General features: G+C 40.5%; 1 long non-coding RNA gene across 1 annotated transcript in view; it reads right to left on the bottom strand.

Moving 5' to 3' along the window:
- Positions 1-14,260: 14,260 nt before the first annotated feature.
- LOC103884677 overlaps positions 14,261-25,096 on the bottom strand; it is a 32,944-nt gene continuing 22,108 nt past the window's right edge. Inside the window, exon 3 of the long non-coding RNA XR_001902909.3 lies at positions 14,261-14,277. This is a non-coding gene — a long non-coding RNA (uncharacterized LOC103884677). The remainder of the gene's footprint in view (positions 14,278-25,096) is intronic.

The raw sequence follows: 25,096 nt of genomic DNA on the forward strand, positions 1-25,096 counted from the left end.
GTTGGCCACGCCTTCTTGTTGTACAACTGAAAGGCTGGTAGCTGGTGTTTATCTTTTCCCTTCAAGCTGGAGGGTTAACAGTTTTATAAATAAGGGCAATTTTGATCATAAACCTGAATGAATTTGCACAAAACAATAGAGTTAGACTATCTCTTTTTTCATTAAATCCTAGTGCTTGCTTCTGTTCCTTGCTAATAAATGCCCTTTGTGGCATTTTTTTTTTTTTCCCAGGATAGAGCACTTTTGTTTGCATTTAAAATCTGTTCAGGAAGGCATTATTTCTCCTCAAATAATTTTCTTAATGGCATCTAGAAACTCATCTGCTGCCTCTTGGCTGGCAGAAGCTGCTTCTCCTGAAATATTGATATTTTTTAAGTCAAACTTTCTAAAATTATCAAACCATCCTTTGCTGGCATTAAATTCTTCAGCTTTAGATCCTTCACTTTCCTTTTGCTTTAAGTTGTTGTCTAATTTCTCTTTTCCTCAAACCATATTAGAGTCTATAAGTCATCCTTTCCTACAGCAATCATGCACCCACATAAAAGCTGCATTTTCAATACAAGATAAAAAGGTGTTTTTTAAAAAGTGGAAGATTTTTGCTCCTGCTTGTGTAGCTGCAGCGATAGCTTCTTGAAATTCCTTTTCTTTTTTTACAATGGTCCTTACACTGGATTCATTTATCTTGAAATGGACTACCATAGCTTCAGATCTCAATCTACATTACATCTGAAGCAATTCAACTTTCTCTTTTAATGTCATGACCAGCATGCCCAGTATCACTGGTGGTACTTTGTATGGGTCCCATGATACTATTCAAGGTTTATGGTATTGCACTAAGCATGATACAAAATACACAAGAGGCCAGGCGCGGTGGCTCATGCCTGTAATCACAGCACTTTGGGAGCCTGAGGTGGGTGGATCATGAGATCAGGAATTCGAGACCAGCTTGGCCAACATGGTGAAACCCCATCTCTACTAAAAATACAGAAATTAGCTGGATGTGGTGGCATGTGCTTGTAATCCCAGCTACTTGGGAGGCTGAGGCAGGAGAATTGCTTGAACCCAGGAGGTGGAGGTTGCAGTGAGCCAAGATCACACCACTACACTCCAGCCTGGGCAACAGAGCAGGACTCTGTCCCCCCGCCCCAAAAAAAATACACAAGAACTGTGAGAGATCACTTTTTATGACACGAGGTTTACTGGAGAGATGAACTGCTCATGTAGAGATGATTAGTGTCACATAGCATTTTAAGCAGATACCGGCAAAACTGGAGCTCACTTAAATAGCAATAGGAGGTAGCTAGGAAATTATTACAGTAGTACAGTATGCACTACAGTTAATTTTATGCAATTATCATTTAAAACTGCATCTTTACATCTTCTAGGTTTCTCTTGATTGCAAATGGCACCACGTATGGTGTTAAGTGTGCGTGCAAGTTTTGATAAATTTATACTTTTTGTAATAAACTTGTATATATTTCATGTCAGCAAATTATAAAATAGACTAGTATCTATGTATATTTTATGCACTCATGATGTATCTTTTTCTTAATTTTTTTCTATATTTCTAGTCCACATGATTTTTCTGTGGGTTATTTCAAATTGTTACAGATCTCCAAAAAATTTCTAATATATTTGTTGGAAAAAATGTATGTATGTGTATAAGTGGACCTGCACACTTCAAACCCATGTTGTTCACGAGTCATCTGTACTTCCAGACATTGACTAACCTCACCTGGACTTCCTCCTCTACTGAGACAGCCAGAAGACAGGTTCCAGAGAGTAAGGTTGGAGTCATGACATAGCACAGAGCACCTAGCATTACAGAGAGATGTGTGAGCTTCAGTTTCCTCCTAAGAGGTTTGTCTTTTTTTTTTTTTTTTGCTCATGGAAATTGGATATTTCCTCAAATATCTAAGCCTTTCAGAGCTTATGTGGTTATGGCTATTCTCATTTGAATTAATCCATTAATCCATTGTGGCTTTCTAGCTACAAATCATATGGAACTGGACTTGCTGAATTATGGATAAACACGGTACATAAAATTATTGCACAGTTTACAATGGAAGGTTATCACGTACAGTCTACACAGCATTGTGTCAGAGCAAGAGAGGAAGCAATGTGTGACAGAAACAGAGAAATATGCATATTTTAGCCTTTTTTTTTTAAATGAAAAAGAAGTTAATTCCATTCTATGGAAAGTTCTTGATCTCCTCAGCTTTGAGAAGCTGAATTATCTGAGTTGTTATGAATCTATAGAGTACATTGACTGCTAAACACAGCTGTGCTACTTTTTTCTCTTAATGAGATGACCTGCGTGACCCCACATTGATTTTGGTAGTCACTTCTGCAAAGAGAAATAATAGTACATGAAGTCTTAGTTCCCCTTCACAAACTATGAAGTAAGATTAAACTTCTGGATGAGCCCAAATACTGAATTGAGAATCACCCGTTTGCTTCACAGACGGATGTTCACTCACACTTCCTGAATCCACTGGTGTTTGAGGAGTTAATTTAATTTAGGTCTTTCATTGTAAGATCTTCCAGAAACTCTAAATGTCTCTATGCCTGTGAAGGGTTAATCTGAAAGCCTGAAAACGCACAAAGTCCGTTGGATATGGGGAAAATTATAGGTCCCTTAATACTTTTTTCTGTGTTTTTATGTGGTCAGGTAGAAATTGACTCCCACCTTCCATTGAATCTTCCATTGAATAAGACTCATTATGCTCACCTTACATTTACACATGTATGAGACAGGCAGGTCAAACAAGTTCTTCCATAAATTGATGATTTGGTGATAGTCTTAAAAACTGTTAAGAAAAAGCTTAAATTCAAACACAAAGACTGCTTCATTTGTGAACTAAAGGTGAATTGCGGGTTAAGTATTCCTTTGCCACTTCTTAGACTGGACAACTAAAAATGAAGGGCTAAAATCACTGAAAATGTCTAATGATTTACTATAAGAGCAAGTGTGAAATACATGCATTAATAAATCATACTCCAGCTATATTTCCTATCTGAGTTATGGCAGCCAGCTTTCTAAGGCTGAATTTTAAAAACTTTTTTTAAAAATGGAGAGAGCTATCTTTTCAAAATTTGCTTATATAACACTCGGTTAAGAAAATGTATATTTATTTCCTAAAGTAATGTCATTACTAGAAATCTACCTCTTTCCCTTTGACAGTAAAACAGAGTGCTTATCTTCATATTTTCATAATGAAAACTCCCCGAGCTCAGGCTACTCTGGCAGATTTACAACCTTTGAGCAGGAGAACTGACAGGCATTTTAATATGAAAGGAGATATGATGTCTTTAATGTACAGTGATGTCACTTCTAACAAGGTGGAAGCAGCTTTCTGCAGTGCAATCACCATAACAAGTCAGACCTGCCTGCTGCAGAAGAGACCTTTTAACCTAGAGAAAGGTCACCAATAATACAGAAAAGAAGGGACTCTCCTGATTCAGGTGGAAGGGCACAGTGTGAGGTTGTGGTCACAAGCCTATTGTGGATATGCATTAGCCTCAGGAAGTTGAAGCTAGGAACTGTCTAGACAGAGCTGACCTTGAGAAGGAAAAAAGGTAAGGCATGACACTGAAAGGGTAATGGAAATCCTCCAGGGAGTGTTAAAATGAAAGCCGACTGCCTGTTGACCATCTTCTTTCTCCCCTTTATCCTATCCTGAGTAGGTCTCATAACTTGAAAGTGATATTGACAGTCACACCGTCATTAGCAGGGTGCTTGATTATCGTGTCAGGAGAAATGACAGTAAGCAAATGCCGGAAACTTGCCATCTTTTATTTGCAAATGAGGACTTGAACATTTAGCATTTTGTGTAGAAAATATTGGTTCTGGTTTTGAAAAGAGCTTTACATTCTCAGAGGCTGGTATTCAAATGTCCTTGTCCTAAGCCCCTAATTAAAACTACTACTCGCTTCTGACTGAGCAGAAAAGGATTTCTATCAAGTAATCTGAGAACTGCTATGCAGCTAAATCCCATGTACCTGGGAAAGGCTGGAAAGAGCCTTCTGAAGGCCATTTCCCAGGAAGTCCCAGGAGCGTTTTCCACTACATCAGAGAATGCAGCTAGTGCATGGCTCTCAAGGAAAACCCTCATACTCAAAATCTGGGTAGGTTCTCAGTATGCAAATAAACTTTCACTTGTTTAGCAAAACTTCTGGAAGTAGAGGGTTAACTTAAGAACTTAGAAGGTTTTGCCAACTCAGGATAGCCAAGCACTTAAAATTTGCCAGCACAATTAAATGCACTTCTCTTTAATTAAATGTAGGCACATTCAGCCATCCACACTCTCAAAATTAAGTCTCAGATTTATTGTGTAAGGGAGCCAAACAGCCAAGGCAAGGGTCAGAATTGCCCAATATCACAAAGGACTATAATTTTTTAATATGTTATTATGCAATTAATTTTAATGCAGTGAGACAGTGGTTATAAGCTTGGGCAGGAAGTTTTGGGTTATGGTCTATCCCTGCCACTTGCTAATTATATGACTTAGAATAGTTATGTAATTTCTTTAGGACTCAGTTTCTTTACACATAAAATGGGAACAATCACTTTACCTACCTGACATGATTTCTGTAAGAATTAATTGAACTAGTAAATAAAAACCACTTGACCGGGCGCGGTGGCTCACGCCTGTAATCCCAGCAATTTGGGAGGCCAAGGCGGGCGGATCACAAGGTCAGGAGATCGAGACCACGGTGAAACCCCGTCTCTATTAAAAATACAAAAAATTAGGTGGGCGCGGTGGCGGGCGCCTGTAGTCCCAGCTACTCGGGAGGCTGAGGCAGGAGAATGGCGTGAACCCAGGAGGCGGAGCTTGCAGTGAGCGAGATCTCACCACTGGACTCCAGCCTGGGGGACAGAGCGAGACTCTGTCTCAAAAAACAAACAAGCAAGCAAACAAAAAAACCTCTTACCACCCAGTCTAAAGCATGGTTAAGCATGCGATAAATGCCATATTACTCCTAGTATTATTATCAAAAACAGATAATTACCCACATCATGTGTCCTACATTATAATTTCATTTGCAGTACTTCAGAATATATAAAATTACCTTATTCACAATAGATATACTGTTTGTAATAGAAATTATTTTCATTTCATGGTTACTCAAAGGATCATATTTCAAGTTCTAAGAAGCATGTGGCCCCAGCACCATAAGCTAGTCAGCCTTGCCTGATGATTTTGATTTAAGAATGTATTCAAATCTTAATGATAACTACTCCTCCTCATGCCTGCCTTCCCACCCTCCATGCTACTTTAACTCAGTGGCTCTCAAATTTTGATGCACATAAGAAAATCAGAGGAACTTATGATAACTTCAGAGCTTCTGATTTGCTGAATTTGGACAGGCGCCCAGGCATCTGTAATTTTAATAGATGTCTCAGTTGATTCTGACGCACATGATACATATCGACCCTAGTGGCCCACCAGAACCCTAACAATGCCTGCCTTCTACGTGTCAAGGATGACAGGATGCATCTTTGGAAGGATATATTGGTTCCTTTCTCTTTCTTGGTAGGACTTGGATTGCTTTCTGGTTAAGAAGTACTCTCAGATCTGGAATATTGAAGTGGGTCACATTAGTACCAAGAGAAAAGAACAAGGCAGATTTCTTAGGTCATCTGTTTCATGGGTTCTAAAGGAAAGAGATGGAGGATTTCTTAACACTTTACTGGAGTAGGAGAAGAGACAAGGACTTGGCTAGAAACTTGGCACAATATTCTAGACTGCACACATGGCTAGGGCATGTTTGATAGTTGTCTCTTGGGTTCAGTAAGAGTGTCGATAGGTAGTAGGAGAGATTTCAGATTCAGTGGAGGTAAGGGAAGAAATAATATCCTTTGGACATAGGTGGCTAGGTGGCAAGGTTACAATATGCTGTAGTGGCTCTCCAACTTTGGCCATGGCCCACTTCGGCTGAGCACAAGACATCATGGCCCACATATCATTCCAGTTCTTATATTTCAGGCTTTTGTTTTTGTTTGTTTTTCATCAATTGCATATGTTTATACATGTAGAGCAAGAATTGTACAATATTGTAGGTCATGGTCGACAGCTTTATTAGTGTAATACTGAATCACCTTCCCTAAAATTTTAGTTTATAAATGGCAAGCAAAAGAAAAGTCTCACCCTCCAGTTTCCAGTCTGACATTTAAGGGGCTTGGAAGTCATTTCTCCCATCTGTATAAGAAAAAAGCTGAACATACTAAAAATCAACAACAGTTTTTAGATGCATCTGAGAATTGAAGTCACAAGGCAAACTGCTGCCCTAAAAGTTGGAGAGACAGGTGGATTCAGAGAAACATAGTTTACTGGAGGAGAAACCTCCACAGGAACCAGTACCAGGGCCAGACAACCTAAACTGTAACTGATGAATTGCTAGAGGCCCTGTGTGGACAGCTTGAGAGTTAAAAATGCCAGGGGGAGCCCAGTCTTAGGGGGCCTCCACACTTTCAAGAGTTATACCTCCAGGAGCCTTACTAGGTTCTTACAGTGAAGGTTACAAAAAATTCCCTTGTGCTTCCGTCAGCAGGAGAGGACATGTACCGATGCTCCTTAACTTATAATGGGATTACGTCTTGATAAACCCATCATAAGTTGAAAATATCGTCAATGCATTTAATACACCTAACCTACCAAACATCGTAACTTAGCCTAGCCTACCGTAAACATACTCAGAACAATTACATTAACCAAGAGTTGGGAAAAATTATCTAACATAAAGCCTATTTTTTAATGTTGAATATCTCGTGTAACTTATTGAATACTTTACTGAAAATGAAAAATAGAATGTTTGTATGGATACATGAAGTATGGTTTCTACTGAATGTGTATACATTTTGTACCATTGTAAAGCTGAAAAATTGTAAGTCAAACCATTGCAAGTCTGGGAAGTCTAGAGTCATTTTGAAATATACTAGAGTTCTATTCCTCCTAATGAGACCTACCTTCAAGGAAAAGCAGTTTACAAGAGCCTAACCAAAGTAGGGTCTACCAGAGCCTAACTTACCTGGGGGGAGAGAAATACCCAACTCTAGCCCTCTGTAGCCTTCCTGTCTCATCTAAGAGAGAGAAAAAAACTGAAAAGCATGTGTGAAGGCCATAGTTCAGGGGCATAGGCTCACTGAAATTCTGCGACCTAATCATAGGACCATAGAATGCTTCTCTTTTCCCCACATCGTATCAACACATCAATAAGCCTCCTATACAATTACAGGAGATTACAACTGAAATAACTGCACCTCCCAGACTTTATTTTAGAGGTCTCTAGGCCAGGCGTGGTGGCTCATGCCTGTAATCCCAGCACTTTGGGAGGTCCAGGTGGGTGGATCACTTGATGTCAGGAGTTCAAGACCAGCCTGACCAATATGGTGAAACCCTGTCTCTACTAAAAATACAAAAATTAGCCAGGCATAATGGTGCATGCCTGTAATCTTAGCTACTTGGGAGGCTGAGACATGAGAATTGCTTAAACCTGGTAGGTGGTGGTTGCAGTAAGCCGAGATAGCGCCACTGTACTCTAGCCTGGGTGACAGAATGAGATTCTGTCTCAGGAAAAAAAAAGAAACCTCTAAAGAAACCCAAAGATAACAGGAGAGACTAAAACAAGGCCACCAGAAAAAAAATAGCCTCTGATACCTACAGCTACAGCAAACAGTAAACAAAGTCTAACCCTGGCCATGTAAACATAAAACATTGCACTAAAAGTTTATTCTCTTCATTTTCTGTTACTCACTACATCACATACTGCTTTCAACAAAAAAAATTACAAGGCATACTGAAAGACAAAAAACAGTTTGAAGAGATAAAGCAGAATCAGAACCATACTTAGATATGGCAGAGATTGTAAAATTATCAGACCAGGCATTTAAACCAATTATGATTAATATGTTAAGGGGCATAACAGAAAAAGTGGACAACATGCAAAAACAAACAGAAAGATAGAAATGTAAGTAGAGAGATAGAAATTCTAAGAAAGAATCAAAAGGAAATGCTACAAATCAAAATCACCATAACAGTAATGAAGAATGCCTTTGGAAGGCTTAGCAATAGATTGGACACAGTCAAGGAAAGAATCAATAAACTTGAAGATATGCCAAAAGAAACTTCCAAATCTGAAATACAAAAAGAAAAAATAATTGAAAAGATGGAGCAGAATGCCCCCAAACTGTGGAACAATTATGAAAGGAATAAATGCCAAACACTGGTCACCTTGAAAGGAGAACTAATTCCCTGAGGTCATGTATCCTTGGGGTGACAGCTAATGGAATAGCCCGTGGGCTATCCTTGCCCCTCACTCACTATTCCCAGTCATAAGAGAAATAACTTATTTTATTGGAGAGTTTGGAAGAATAATTTAAGTATCTTGAGAGTACCATGTTTTTCTCTGTTTTACTGTTCTCACCCACCATGCAAAAAGTGCCCTGTCTCAGTTGGAAATACTATATTTTTCCACTTCTGCCTTTTATTGTGGGGGTACATTTTATTCTGTCAGAAATATTCAGAAACTCATTGTTGCTGCACATTGATTTAGCATAAGTTAAGACAATAAACAGAACCTGAAGATGAAGTTTACATGCTAAACTTTATTGAGAAGGAGTGCAATCTTAGGACAATAGAGAGCGGGAAAACATAAATGAGGAGGGAAAGGAAAGAGAATAAATATAAAGTGATATATTATGAGGCTGGCCACAGCTTTGCAAAAGATAAAGGAAGAGAAAACCACAGCAAGTTACCTTGTCACATGTGATATATCCATACAACTATGTGGAACCCCTATCTCAGAAAAGTCCTTTGGTGTGTGGAGGGGAGAACAATTAGTTACTAGCTCACCTCCCCCTTATTTCTGTATACTGTCTCTCATGGGTCAAAATTTGCCCCATAGGATATTTACTCCCTTACACTTGTGGGTTGCATGACCTGCCCTTCCAGGCAACTGATGTGGGAAGTCAGATTCCACATCTTCTGGGTGGGAAGAGCTGGGTCCTCAGTGGGTCCTATCAGTTTGGCCTAGACACCAAAGCTGCTGTGGCTTCCATCATGGCACACATGATGGCAGTAGTGTCCGAGCCTAGCCCTAGGAAAACCCAACTCCTGGGTATGTTAAATGAAGGATGCCCAAAGTTGTCCCCAAGACAGGTAGTTATGGGCCCATTCCAGACAAATTCCAAGGATGCTTCCAGGGTCTAATAGTAGCAGTAGCTTGTCATAGTAATCAGAACGGGTTTTACCAGCCCATACAGATACCCTCCCTCCCTCTGCATGCCCTCTTCCCCCCTACCTTTTTTTTTTTTTTTTTTTTTTTTCCTGCTGCTCTACTAGTATGAGAAACTCAAAGTGGCCAAGAGGTAGTTGAAGCTTCCAGGTTAGTGGAACTTTCACTGTTTTGTCTGAATCAAGACCTCCCTTTCCTGGAACCAAGAACCTACCCAGGAAAACCTAGGTTTGAAGAGTGTAAGAAGCTGATCCTACTGTTTTAATTGACTTTTTTTTTTACCCTGTTGAAGAGAGAGGAATTCCCCCTTTAGGTGTATGGAGTGGCCAAATACAACACCCAACGCCGGACAGATAAAACTGACAGCATTTCATTAGTCACATATATCTATTCTCACCGCCTGGGGAAGGACACCACACTCCATGCAGGGCCCCATGAAATTACACTTGAGAACAGTGAACAACCAGACCACAAGGGCCAGACTCTGAACAAAGCCCAAATCCTTTCTTCTTCCATCAGCTTCCTCCCCATGAGGCCATAAATGTGAATTTAGGTAGAGCCATTGATGCAAAAGAGGTAGGTGACATGAGATTTGAGTCACCTGTATAAATAAATTGTGGTATCTTCTGGATTAACTTGAGCCAAGTCCTGAATATACCATTTCCATCAAATAATGTTTCTGCCCAACTTTATGACTTATAAATCTGATCACATTGAGCTCACCATACAGAAATATTCTCAAGTGAAATATCAGCTGCCTCTAAAATCCAAAGAAGGCCAAAATGTACCATGCCTCTTTCTTGGTGATAAGAAATGCAAAGGGTAACCATTTTTGCTTTATTTTATAAAGGGTGGTTTGATTTGCTTTAGGCAAGTTGGCAGGTGACTTGACTCCTAAAATCTTCCCCAACGTAGAAGATCCTGAACTTCTGTGAAATTAATCTCCCATGCATGTGACTTGCCAGATATAGGGTTCTTGAAATCTCCTATCAATCACATCCAATTAGCATGATCTTCTCGATGCTGTGGGCCAGCATGAAGTTCTATGTAATGTCAAAGTTGCCATGGTTCCTGTGAAGTATATGATGACAGAGACAAGAGCTGACATAGCACCAAGGCAAGACAGTGAAGGTGAGGCTGGGAAGTCCAAGACCACAGATTCAGTTATTGGTGAGGGCCTTCTTCCCAGTTTGCAGATGGACAGCTTCTTGCTGTCTCCTCACATAGTGGACAGAGAGGTTAGCTCTAGTGTCTCTTCTTTTAATAGCATTAATCACATTCATAGGGGCTCCACCCCCATGACCTAATTACCTCCTAAAGACCCCACTCCCAAATACGATCACATTGAAGATTTCAACTTCAACACATGAATTTTGGGGGAAACACAAATATTCAGTCCATAGCACCACTGCTAAAAGTGGGAACCCTTCATGAGCCCTGAGTGTTCCTGTGCATTGTTGCTGGATGTGCCAAAAATGCAAGGTTCTGAACACTCTTTACCCAGGTGATTTCTCAGGATTGTGTCTGCATTGAGCAACCGTGAAAAATGAGTTGCTTAAACTCCCAGGCAATGAAAAGTGTTATAGTAAAAGCAGTAAATTCCCTAACCAGAATCCCTCTGTTGTAATGCCACACACTAGGTGAGTAGGCATCCTATTGGCCCACCTAAGTCATCACCCTCTCTCCCCTCTGTGGGATTTAGGGGATACAAGGAACAAATACAAATGAACATGAAGCTCTGGTTACTGCTTTTTCTGTGATTGATAAAGCTCTTTTTGTCTAACCGAAGATCTTATTATGTCTTCTGCAAACATCCATGAAACTGTGGGAGGGCTACTTGTTAGCTTATAAATAGGGTGAAACCTCAGACCTTATATAGTTCTTGACAGCCACATAAACGCAAGCTGCTTCTTTTGCTAATAGCTCTTGAAAAGAAATTCCTTGCCATATTGACAGCTATATCTCCAGTGTTAGAGGGTTGGTAGCCGTAGTAAAGATATCTCATCTGGCACTGCAGCTTTGATTAGGTCTATTTTCAGGTTATATCAGCATCATCCTCCAGGGTCCATCTGATTTTTACAGAGGCCAGAGAATTGAATCAAGAGAATATTAGGGGAATGAATCCCTTTGTCTTTGGTGATGGTGTTAATCTCTGTAATTCTTTAAGGATTGTGGTATTACTCCTGTAATTGACAAGAAATGAGGCCATTTCAGGGGCTTACATATGACCCGTGGTTTTTAATCGGGGTGACTTTGTCCTCTTAGGGACATTGGGCAATGTCTAGAAACATTTTTAGTTATCATAACAAAAGTTGTTATTGGCATATAGTGGGTAGCCAGGGATACTATTGAACATCCTACAATGCCCAGAATGACCCCACAGCAGATAACTGTCTGGTTCAAAATGTCAATAGGGCTGAGGTTGAGAGACCCTACACTTAGCCCTTCCTACCACAATGACTCTTACTCCACAGGACAGGCAATTGATTTGAGGGTGCAGCCAGAAGCTAAGTATATCTTCTCCACCATACTTTTGGGAACTAGAGAAATAATTGCAAAGTGGGTGTCCAAAACAACTTAACCCTTTAGTAGACAGACTTGGTCTCCATAATCCTCTCTTCTAATCAAGGCTCTGTTCTAATATGATGGTGTTTCAGGTCTCCTTATATCAGTATCATCTCATACACTGTAGCTAATAGTCCTTGAAAAGTCTAAGTTTTACTCTTTCCCTAGTGTCCAGTTACCCTGGCAAATTGCTTTGGTTCTCTCTAGGGAAGGATCAGAGGACTATTTACTGTATACACTTGCAGTGGCATTACAGGGTCTTTCCTCTAGGGGATCCAGAATCTCCTTCAATCAATGGACTCTGAGTCTGTTAACTGACTTAGATCTGGAAACTCAATGATGGAGTGCAGTTTTCTATTGTGGAAGGCAATGATAGCTTTCTACTCAACAGCTCTTGATGTTAAGTTATCCAAATCAAGCATCCCCACCCCTCCCCAGTCAGTTTTCCATTGCAATGCATCCTTGAAAGTAGGCACCCTCGCTCAACTGGGGCCTTACTGCTCACAAGGCTTATTAGATCTATCTTTTCCTTGATGGTTAGTGGCTGCCACCTGGTCTTTGATCATCCACATTCCTTTTACCACCATGAATAAAAGGGGGCCCAATTCCAAAGCAGCATCTCCTACTGTGAACCTGGCTTACAGACAACAGCCACCACTGGGTTTCTCAAAGATGCTGCTGTCCCATCACTTACTCGATCCCCATTTCCCCATGGCATTGTTTATCGCCTCATGAAGGCAGCCTTATGGGAAACATAGTCAGGTGGTAGGTCTTACAAAGCGAATCTGTTCTCACACGCCTACCTCCTTGAGACTTCTGCCTCCTTTCTCAAAACTATGTCAAGGAAGTTCTCGTATCTCTAATTCATTCACTTTAAGCCATTGTGGTGATTAGACCTGAGGGCATCATCGCAGCAGCATGTAAGGACCAGCTCCAGGTGTCTTCATCAGAATACCAAATCCTCGTCACAGTGGAGTGGCTCATGTCAATCCATTCTCACCGATCCAGCCCATGTGCCTCCTACAGTTTAATGCCCTCAAAATCTACTGCCATGGGTGTTCCCACAGTTTCTGCCAGCACATTTCATCAAGGTCAAGATTTCCTTTGGCATGGAGGCTATGTATTCCCCAGCAGGAAGAAAATTTGCCTGGAGGCAGTGAGAGGAGGTTAGTGTGGGTGTTGAGGAAAACTTGAGAATCAGCGTGATTTTGGGGGCACCTGCTTCATAAGCATGATCATTGCATGCTTTCTAGGCAAGGGGTGATTCTTGACCACTACCAAGGGGAAACAGTCTCTTTTGCCAGTCAGAAAGATCCAGGCTTGTCTACAAATATCCCCATTCCAGGTCTCAATTTTCTACTCTTCCCTATCAAGACCCTGACTTTAATATCAAGTCCCTATTGAGACTGCACATTTAGTTTTTTTGTGTGTGTGTATGTGTGTGTGTGTGTATATGTGTGTGTGTATATATGTGTGTGTGTATACATATATATATATAAAACTCTGCCACCCTTGTAATCACATCCTAAACCAATTTTAAGTGCAGCTGCAGGAGATGAGTGCCTCATTTAAACAGAGCCTCTGGCTTTCAGAGCATGACTTAAGTTGATAATAAGATGCCCTAAGTGTATCATTTTCTTTTAGCAAAGCCTCAAATGCCCCAAAAGCAGCCTCATCTACACTGCAATTGCCACCCCTTTACTGACCAAAGGCGGTAGCGCCATGATTTTCCAGGCTTGCTCTCCACCTGTACTTCATCCCAGTTAACCACAGGTGAAAGAATTAGCAACTCTGCATCTACTTCTAGAGGCTATTGCTGTCCCAGTTATCTGATTGTTTTCAAAGAGATTGGCATCAAATTCAAAGTCCCACTCCAAGGTCCTCGTTTCTAGGATACCTCTTGTATTAAATTTCTTAGTAAACAAGAAAGTTTGCTAAGCTTGGTGGCTAATGCTTTATTTTTTGGTAGTATTATCCTAGGCTAGCCTGAGTCAAGGAAAAGGGGAAGTGAGGCAGGGAAGGAGGGACAGCAAATACAGGGTGGTCCATTAGTGAGCCGGCCATAGCTTCATAGGAAAATGCAGCCAGTTGTTTGATCTTATGAGAAGAATCTCTACAGACTGTTATGAAACACTAAGAACAGCTCATTGAGGAGAGTTCCAGTTTTCTATTGCTATGTAACAAACTACGTTTAACACAACCATTTTCTCTTGGCCTTGATTTTATGAGTCAGGAATCCAGGAAGGGCTTGACTGGGTGGTTAATCTCTCTGTTCCATTTGCCATCAGTTATGGTGGCCGAGTTAGAGGATCACTATCAAGGTGGCTTCTTCACTCACCTGTGGCTCCTGGTCTAGGAAGGCTGGTAGTTGATGCTCGCTTATGGCTGGGAATTCAGCTGGGGCTATTTGACATGTGAATATTCCATGTGGCTTGGGCTTCTGTTAGCATGGTGATTCAGTACCCAGAGATAGGTCTGAAAAAAAAGAGTATTCCAAAGGGAATCAGGCAGAAGTTGCAAAGCTTCTTTTGACTTAGCCTCTTAAATCCAAGAATATTACTTCCGCTGCATTCTAAAAGTCAAGCAAGTCTCTAAGGTTGATGATGTAGATTTAAGGAGAGAGGGAATTAGACTCTACTTATCAGTGGAAGAAATAGCAAAGAATCTGCAGCCATCTTTAATCTACTACATACAGTCCACAGGCAGAGAAAGAGGGATAGTAAATTCAAGGTGGTGAATTATTGACCTGGCCAGAGTTTCACAAGAAAACATACCCAGTGATTTAAACATTACAGTCTCCAAATAGAATGTTTGGAAAAATCATCTCAGGAGATTCTACTTGGAGGAAGAGGAAAGAAGAGTTTATCTGATAGTTTTTCACCCCTATGTTATCTCTTGTCTTTCCCTGTATGAGGGAAAGACAATTTTTATATGAGGTGGTAATTCTCCTACACTTCTGGGCTGTCACTTAGCTCCCCTTCCTCCCAGGAAGCTGCTGGGAAGCCACATTCCATGATCCACTTCATGGCCCTTCCTCTGAGTTCAGAAGTAGGTGGGAGGATCCAGAGCCTCCATGCCTGGTGGCAAAGCTCCTGTAGCTCTTGCAGTGGTAGGCATGTTGAGTCAAGCTAGAGCCAGCCCTTACCCTGGGGGAGGTTAAGATGTGTAATGGTGTTAACAATGGGTGTTGATTAACTTAGGTGACAGTAGCCTTGGGGAGACAATGGTGCTGTCTACTGAGAGCAGGTGTGGCCAAGTGAATCTGGAAAGATGAATAAGTTGGATCCAATGCACACATCTGAATCTTGTCATTCAACCTATCTTTCATGAGTAATAAAGTGGATATTTTAAAAACTCATTTCAGGTCTTTCTTGGTTGATTTAGAATAAGCTGTGTCTTTCTCAATTGGTTCCAAACTTGGGAGGGGGTGATTAGATAATTTCTGTTGCCTCATGAGGTGTCACACTCATGTTTATCTACCCTGCCTGTGATCTAGAAGGCTGCCTTAACAGACTGTACCTATAGGCTCCCCTGTTTTCTGGCTTCCAGTTGAGTTAGCCAATGGGATGCACTAAAAGGAGATTGGAGGATGGTTGTCAGAGTTGGCTGTGTCTATTTAACAAAGACCATGGCTCCTATCAAGCAATCTTCCACAGCAACTCTCTCTCTCTTTTTTTGTTTTTGTTTTTTTTTTTGAGATGAAGTCTCATGCTTGTCTCCCAGGCTGAAGTGAAATGGCGTGATCTCGGCTCACTGCAACCTCTGCCTCCCGGGTTCAAGCAATTCTCCTGCCTCAACCTCCCGAGTAGCTGGGATTACAGGCGCCTGCCCTCATGCCCAGCTAATTTTTCTATTTTTAGTAGAGACAGGGTTTCACCATGTTGGCCAGGCTGGTCTCAAACTCCTGACCCAGGTGATCCGCCCGCCTCAGCCTCCCAAAGTGTTGGGATTACAGGCGTGAGCCACCAACTCTCTAATGGCCTACAGAAACCGCCTCTTTGGCTTGTCCTGTCAGTTCTAGGAGTAGTGAGATGGCTCACCTGTGTTGCAAACCCTGGGGTACTGCATCGCCCCTTGCAGGTTTCCATTAACACAGCCTACACTTTGTGAAGAGTCATTTAAAAACTCTCCTTAATTACAAGTTTAAGAGTGCCTTCTGTTTTCTGTTGCGACCCTGACTAATACAGGTGGGGACAAGAATATAATTGTCACCCTCAGATCCCCCAAAGTAAGCCCTAATAATTGTTAATAGATTACTAGTAAACTCTCTTTAGCCATGTAAAAATAAAAGGTATATTATTGCTCATTGTTCTCATAGAAAGAGAAAGTAAAGGACTTCATTTTTTAATCTGTTTGGGACTCATAAGGAGAGCCCCTAGGGCTCAAACAAGACAATTTCAGGGATAGCATGAAATGCCAACAATATTCTCAGGGGAAATAGCTGGAGCTCTCATTTCCTACGATATGCCAGGGAAGAACTGAAAGTAAAGAGATAATGAAAATAGTTGATTTATTCTTTTTGGGAAATTAGGCAAGTCCCAACATTGATTTTATTAAGGCAAAAGGAACATTACTAAGTGGCAAGTATCCATGAACAGTTTTATCTGAATATAATTCAACCATCTTAACTCTGGAGCTGGGCCTTCCAATAGGGTAGCTACCAACCACGTGTAACTATTTAAATTTGAATTAAAGTCAAATAAAACTAAAAATTCAGCTGCTCAGTCATGCTAGCCACATCATAAATGCCCCATAGCCGTATGTGGCTAGTGGCTGCAGTACTGGGCAGCAAAGATGTAGAACATTTCCATCACCACAGAACATTCTGTGGGACAGCACTGCTCCTATGAAAGAAAGTTCATCCCCATTTCTCTATGTTGTGTGTGTTTTTTTTTAACCGACGTATTTATTGAAATTTTAGGATGCTAAGTTATCAGATACCAGAGAGCTATATGAAATGGGAATGTGTTATATCATGTGGACAAGTAAAAGAGTTCTGCATTGTGATTCTTTAGAAAAGATGTTATGACTGATTTCAAAACCTTTTAAAGTATTCATTTTAAAATTTGTTAGTTATTAAACAATAATAAAACAAGAAGATATTCAATGTAATTGAATTAAATATGTGTACTTTTTTCTCAGATATTAGAATCAGTATTACAGGAACTTAATTGGTTTTGAAAGTAATTATTGAAGTGAAGATAGAATTTTAAAAGCCATGTATAGTATATTCAATATTATTTTTTTCCTACATATTGAAAGGGAATGCTTTTTAAATAAAAGCATGAAAGCCAATAAGTAAACATATGTCACCCAAAGGCCCCAAGTAAGATGAAGAAAATTGTTAGGTACTTCAACTTGAACTCTATTTGAAAACAATGGGAAAGTTAGTTATTAAGCATTCCAACCATAACAAAATCACTTATTTTAAAAAAGAGAAAAAATTCATACCAAGTTGATAAAACACCTATGATATTATAATGGCTCAGTATACAAACAAAGAAACAATAAGCTGAGCTTAAATGCAAGGTTTTGAACTTACTTTTGTATGTATCTCAGTATGCATCCTTTATATATTTTGAAATCAAACCAGTTCTCAATGTTTACTATTAAACTCTGAAACAGAGAAGCCAGGGTTTTCTTAGAAGGGCTATCATCAATACTACCTTCTCCTGGAAAACATGTTAAATGCCAGACCACATGGGTGGTACTGAAAGTACGCTGTTGACTATGTCAAATTGACATGCTGTCTTTCTGGAAGAAAAACAAAACCGAGGGAGATGGAAAAGAGGTAAATTGAGGTCATCTTGGAAAAAGTAGACTAAGAGTGGTTAGTCTAATGGGCTGTTAAGATTTTTAAAGGATTTTTAAAACAATTTAAAATTTTTTCCTTATTACAGAAATAATTCATACTCATTTTAGACACGTTAGAAAACACAATTAAGCAGGTAGAATAATATGAAAATGATAATTCACCTTCCTTAGTGATAAACCCCACTAGTAGTTTAGGATATAGTCTTCCAGGATTTTTGTTTCCTTGTTCAGAAAAATATATTAGTTCCACCACTTGAGGGTGTAAAGGTGAAAGTTTTAAGTTGATAGACTATTTTAAATATTGTTCTGAAACCTGTTTTTTTTCCGCAGATCACAACATCGTATATTACTAGAAATTTTAAAAACATCTATTTTTTTAAAGAGCTGCCAGAATTGTTCCCAATTTCCTGATACATAGGGAAATTCACTATAGTTATTGTGTTAAATATTCCATTTTCTTAATTTAATTAAAAGCCTGATTCAGACTATTTGTTCTAGTGAGACTCAAAACAGTCACTTCTCAATATCTTTTGTGATCAGAAATAAATGACCAATAAAAAATTAAACATCGACAAATGCCCCCTACATTTATGTTCCCCAAACCTCACTTTAATTGTTTCAATGCATTTTCAACTCCAAAAGGGAGCCATTTGTATCTCCACAGGGAGGTAGAGGACTTTTCTTTAAACCACTCAGGAGGAACTGAGAAAACTTTAGCTCCTAATCGTAAATTAAACATAGAATACCCTCCAAAATAAGAGTGGTGATTTTGTCTGTAAACAACTTACTGTTGTTAAGCATGAGAATAATATCATTTAGTGTTTCAGGACTATCCATCTGGAGGCAAGGAGTTCGCTGGAGGCAATACAAGCAGTGGGGAGGTTCTTGTTGCAGATAAGGGACAAATGGTGGGGCAGGACTGAGGCAGGCAGCGTGCACAGGGACGGGGAGCAGATCAGACATATTCTGAAAAGGCAGATTCATTAGCTTGCAGTGAGCCAAGATCACACCACTACACTGCAGCCCGGGTGAAAGAGCGAGACTCCGCCTAAAAAAAAAAAAAAAAAAAAAAAAAGGTAGATTCATTGAATCTAGGCAAGTAAAGTGGTAAATGTGGAGTCATGAGGGAAGAGAAAGAGTCTATGTCAACTGAGGTCATCTTGGACAAAGTCTAATCCATTGCCACGATTTTTAAAGGATGTTTCAAAAATCACCCAGGTCTTTTTCTTGGACAACTAAAGTACCAACTAGGGAAAAAGATAAGGATTACAGGAGAAAAGGAACGTACAAGGAGAAGCTTGGAGTCGGGCAAAATGATGCCAGTTTTGATAATGTTAAATTTTAATTGCCATGGGACATCTAAATGTAATATACAGTACACAGTTGGAAACACCATTCTGAAATTTAAGAGAGGTGCGTGGGCTCAGAATATAGATTTAGGACAATGATTCCCAAAAGATATTCTGCAGACTACTGTTACTGCAGGACTTCGCAAAGCCTTTAGTTTGGTAGTGTATCCTGCAAACCCCTAAGAACGAGAGGTGTATCACTGGCACTTCTCTAACTTATTTGAACATGGAACCTAGTGCTCTTTGGGACATCATTTTGTAGGCATTGGTGTGTTGGTGTCATCAGAGGCCTGGCACAGATGAGATTCCTAAAGAAATAATTTTGAGTGGGAAGAGAAAGTGCTGACGATGAAAATTTGGAGAATCTGAATATGTCATGCCTAAAGAGTTGAAGGCCCAGACAGTGGCTTTGATTCCCCCTTACCTTAATTTTCTATCCTGATGAAAATGTTACTATTCTTATGCTGCCCCAGAACAAATAAAATTATGTCTTCTCAATTTACTTAGGTGTATTAGGTGATTTTGACAATTCCATCTCCATTCACATATTTATAAAACTTCTTTTAACTCTGAAAAAACCTCCAAACTCAGACGTATGCTGGCGAATACCAACATTTAGGAGGTGTGCAATAGAAGAGGCTGGAAAGGGGCAAAGGGGAAGGATTGGAACAGCCAGGAAGGAGGCCCTGCTTAGAAAATGTGGTGGATAATTGTGTGTCAACTTGGCCAGGTTCTGGTGCCTAAAACAACTAGTCTAGATGTTGCTACAAAGGTATTTTGTAGACGTGATTAAGTTACAATTAGTTGACTGTAAGTGAGATTACCCTTGATAAGGGAGGTGGGTTTCATTCGATTAGTTGAAGGCCCTCAGAGCGAAAACCAAGATTTCCAGAAGTAGAAGGAATTCTGTCTCAAGACAGCAACATAGAAACCCTGCCTGAGTTTCCAGCCTGCTGGCCTGTCTTACAGATTTCAGATTCGCCAGCCCCCACAATCCTGTGAAGCCCATTCCTTAAAATAACTCCCTCCCCGTCTCTCTCTCTGCCTGACTGGATACAGAAGCTGAATGAGGAGAGTATTTCAAAGAGAAGACAATGCTCAGCGCTGTGCAATGCCTTATAGGGTCAAATAAGATGAATAAAAGAAACATCATCAAATCTAATGGAGTTTTAAAGCCTCCCTATAGTACTAACTTTTTTTTGACTATTTTAATTCTTTTTTTTTTTTTTTTTAGAGATGGATTCTTGCTATGTTGTCTAGGCTGGAGTACAGTGGCCATTCACAGGCACGATCATGGTGCACTGCAGCCTCGATGCCTTGATCCTCTCACCTCAGACTCCTGAGTAGCTGGGACTACAGCCATGCCCCACCATGCTTGGCTTCCGTTTTTGAGAAGCATTTCAAATCAATGTAACCACCTTCCTAGTTTGATCACTGTCACCCCTTTTTTTTATAGGGTTGCAAGCTGAAATGTTAAACTCTCCTCAGTTATGAGTTCCTGCCAGAATTTATTCTTCTTTTGTAATCCTGACAGTTCCTAGTACTGAACCCAGTGGGATCAAAGAATGTTCATCTGAATTATCTTCTCTTTCATCACCTGTAATTAATGAGATACAAAGTGTAATCACTTCCTCTTTCTTGCTCAAATCTGTCCTATTTGTTGTTGTTGTTGTTGAGACAGGGTCCCTTGATCCCCTAGGCTCAAGCAATCCTCCTGCCTCAGCTTCCTGAGTAGCTGGGACTGCAGGTGTGCGCCACCACGCCTGGCTAATTTTAATTTTTTGGCTAGAGACAGGGTTCTCACTCTGTTAAGCAGGTTGGTCTCCAACTCCTGGGCTCAAGCAATCCTCCCACCTTGGCTTCCCAAAGTGTGGGGATTACAGGCATGAGCCCTGCACCTGTCCTGTCCTGTTCCTTCGTATCACTGTAGCCCAGACCTTCATTTCCCTCTACTCTCAGGAGCTTTGAGGCTAAGCAGGACTTCAGGGTTGGTGGTGGCAGAACATGAACAAGAGGGATTGAGGAACCTCCTGGGAAGAACTGGTTCTAAGAGAAGAAACAGACATGTGCTGTGGCTCGGCTCAGAGGAAGGGCGTTCCTAGCACAGCGTTGGCGTCATCCCCCCACGCTACAGCCCACTCCAGCTTCAGCTTGTGCCTGAGTCCTCGGGAGACACAGGAGGACAGAAAGGGCCTTTCCCACAGTCTTCACAATCTTTCTGAGACTCTGGAATTTCAAGGCAGTGCTCTGCCTTGGGAAAATGCAGCAAAGTAATATTGAAGGGGGTGTGAAGGATTCTGTCCACTTTATTAAAGAACGTAAAAGCTTGGCTTTTGTGGATTTCAGACAGTGGTGTGCTGCGAAATGTTTAACAACCAGCTCTCTGGAAAAAATAAATAGGTAGAAGCTGTAATCTGCCCTGAGTTTAATCACATCACGTTGGCAGCTTGAAATTAACCATGGTGGGAAAACTCACACCACGAAAATCAGCAAGTTTTCCAGAGAAGGCAGTAGCACATCTTTCTGTAATACTTTCACTGTACAAATGCAATAGATGTAAATCACTTTAGGAACATAGATTATAGTAAAATAATTTGGAAGTGATGAGTTTTGAGGATATATTGCTTTTGTTTTTGATATAATTTATTTCGCTGCCAGTTTATATAATTTAATGTTTAATAATGCCTGTGTTTAACAATCACAGGCCAAATTCCTAAACATGTAACAGTTGGCTGTGGTCAGCCTGTCCACACAGGCTCCAGTGCACCACTGATTCTGGACTTCAGAGCATAGCACACCTGGGGCATTAGGGGCCTGGTCCTTCCACAGCACCTACAGCCGTGACTGTGACAAGCCTCAATGCACAAAATTTGCTAATGCTTACTGAATGTAACTGAAAACCAAATTGAGTTTAACTTAGCAAGGTCAGCTGCAACAAGTCTGCAATGTTCATTCATTTCTGTGAATGAAAGCTTCATCATCTCTAGTTCACGACAGAATGAGCAGGCTCTAGGAAGTCTTCTTGCATTTCATCAGTGATTCTTCCTTCTCGCCAGTCTTTCTTTTTATTTTAATGCCTTTCCTTGCCCCAAAATGCCCAGCGAACTTTGTTCAAGACTCCCAAATTCCTTTGGCTGTAGTTGGCTTCATTTTCATAACTTGCTATCTTATTTTTCCAAAATGAAGTTTTTCTTTCTTTGTATTTTTTTTCTTATGAAAAAAGCAATCATACCTTGTTTCAGGAAGAAAACTGGGAAAACATAGTTAAATAAAAATGATATAAAACAAACCATGTAAAAAAACCACTATTGTTAATACTATGATTGCCCTTGTCTGACTATTCCTGGCTCCATGGTGCTTACCTAAACTTGCCTTACTATTGAAAAAGTTCGTTCTACCTTGAGGGTAGTTCTTAGAAGGGTAGGCTTTTTTATGACTTTCTTTGAGACGGGGGGCAGAGGGTGTCAGAGCAAAGGTTCACAGCTTCTTTTCATTAATAAATTATTTAAACTCATAGGAGGTTAGCTTTCCCTATCCCTATCCCATTCCTATAACCTTCCTATTCCTTCTTTAGCCTCTTAACTGATTTGCGGTCTTTATCCTGGAGCTAGAGGGGGAAACTTCTTGGAAAAGGGCAACTCTGGTAGTTTTGCAATATTGCTTCTTGCCTCTCTACAACTAGCAGAGCCACCTTTTCCAGGTCCTCACCAGTACACAAAGAGCAATTTGCTGTCTGTCTGCAGTGACGCTTTTCTGGCTGTCAAGGCAGTGCATGGTTCTAGGGAAGAAAGACGGCCTATGCTTCTTATTGTGCCTTTCTGTGCTTTGCAATGCCCCATTTGTATCTTTTGCTTATACAAAAGAAGTTTTCATTTTAAAAGAAGCATCTTGAATCCAGAAAATCCTGTAATACTAATTTCTTTTCTAAGAGGAGAAAGAATAGAGTGAAAACAATGCATGGTGATTAAAGATTTCCACGGAGACAGCTCCCTGGAGGGAAACACGAGGCCCTACTTTGGCAGCACCATCCACCAGGAAGGCTCTTCGTGGACATGCTGTGTCACTTGCTTCAGTCCCTATCTGAGCCGGGATTGGACTGGCACATTGCCTTGTTGAAATTGGCTCCGCACCTTGTTTAAGTGGGCAGACTGCCATACTAATTGATGGGTATGAGTGCAGACATGCTAGAGAACCAGGATGCACATTAGATCTGGGTAGGAGAAAAGTTTCAGCCCAGAAATATCAAAACAGTCAATTGTGCTGAGTTTGTGTGCCAGGGCCTAGAAGAAGATGGTATCAATGCTCTGCTGCAGCTCAGAGCTGGATTTATTTTTAAATGCCCCAAATAGCTGAAAGAACAAGGAAGGTATGGGCCTGAGAAGGAGCAGGAAGGGGCAAAGTTATTGACTTTCAAAAGAAATAGCTAGTGTCTGCCAACTGGGGTACAAGAAGGTTTTTCATCCAAGCTGTACCATGATTACAGTAACTTTCGGGCAGATACAGAAATCAGAGCCACATCCTGATGGCGCTTCCCAGGTAAGTCACAACAGGGACTGCCGAGGACGGATGCAAATGGCTACTCCCAACCTGGGTAACATCCTCCTGGCTTGTCCGTGATGCCTCAGCTACCCCATGAGATCAACCTGCTCATCAAGTGCATCCAGCAGTCCAGCCCCTCCCCGAGAAGCACAACCATCAACCCGTGTCCTTTTGTCAGTTCCATTTTTTGGAACACAATTGTCCCTCCATTGGAAGAACAGCTGGGTAACAATCCAAGTTGGTACAGAAAAGAAATTTTTCAGTGTTAAAATGAGGAACATGTCAAAGAGAGTTCTGAATGCATGTTAACACGGACTACCCCATGTTTCCCTCTATGACTGGCAGTCACCTTTTTCAAACCACCTAATGATAAACAGCCCAGGAGAAAATGATATTGAAGGACTCCAATACCTAATAACAGAGACTATAACAGGGTCATGGAGAGACAGAACGAGGAAAATGACAACTACACTGATGCTGGTGGAGATGAAATCTGTACCTTAATATAGCCATATGTTACAGCATAGCATACAAGGCTAAAATACAAAAAGCTTTGGCTGAACTTCAAGAAAGTGCCTGTTTGAAGACTTGAAAAACTCACTCTTTGAATTGTCCCATCATTATTTGAATCGATTGACAATATGGTGGAATATGGACTGGTCTGTTTAGCCTCCCTCAGCTTTTGAACCAGATGCATTTTATTAACAATTGAATTCTGCACAGAGTAGGATTAGAAGAAGCCATTGCTCTGACCCCAATTTTACACAATTTCTCCCTTCCTGATTGTAAAAGTGCTTCATAGTTTTTCTAGTATTTAAGTCATGAAGTCAAGATGAATAACTATATACACAGTGGCCAAAGTAAATGTGATCATGTTTAACTCACTTTTAGTTTCTCCTTACTTACAATTGTGTGTGTGTGTGTATGTGTGTGTGGTATTTTTAAAAAGTCAACCTAAAAGGAATAGAATCAAGGAGCGATAGTGGAAGCCAAACAAAAAGCCTCTCAGTTTTAGCTAAATTTAAAACATTGGAAATAAGTCTATTTTGTTTTTACCATAAGGCCTCAATTATTCACTTGAAACCAATGGAAAGCATTGAATTCAAGAACAAAAGCCGCAAGAAAACCTTTTGTGTTATACTTGGAGATGGTACTGAAAGAACAGGAAGAAGTACATTGATTGGATTACACTCAGTGAAAGGTAAGCGAAATCATTTGGGTTTAATGGTTCTACCTCTAATGTCTCATAATTTGGGATGTATTCTAAGCTTCTTACATAGAAACGTGTGTCCATAATTCCCAGTTGTGCTCATTAGAATGACTCATGCCTGTGGACATTGTCTTATCTTGGATTCGAATCACATAAATTTTGATGAGTCCATCAACTTTCTAAACTGACTATCATTCTCCACACCAACAGCCCTATTCACAAGGAGCTTGGAGGAGTTCCAGGTTGGTGGGAGTCACGTGGAAATTTTTCAAGTATTTTCTCCTCATGGCTAATTAAGGTCAGAGGATGGAAGCAGGTCATTTTCCTCCTCAGGTTTCCTTGTGTCATTGGTTAACTTGCCCTGCCTAATAACCTTTAAAAC

The sequence above is a fragment of the Papio anubis genome, chromosome 3 (assembly GCF_008728515.1).
Source record: "Papio anubis isolate 15944 chromosome 3, Panubis1.0, whole genome shotgun sequence".
NCBI lineage: Eukaryota > Metazoa > Chordata > Mammalia > Primates > Cercopithecidae > Papio > Papio anubis.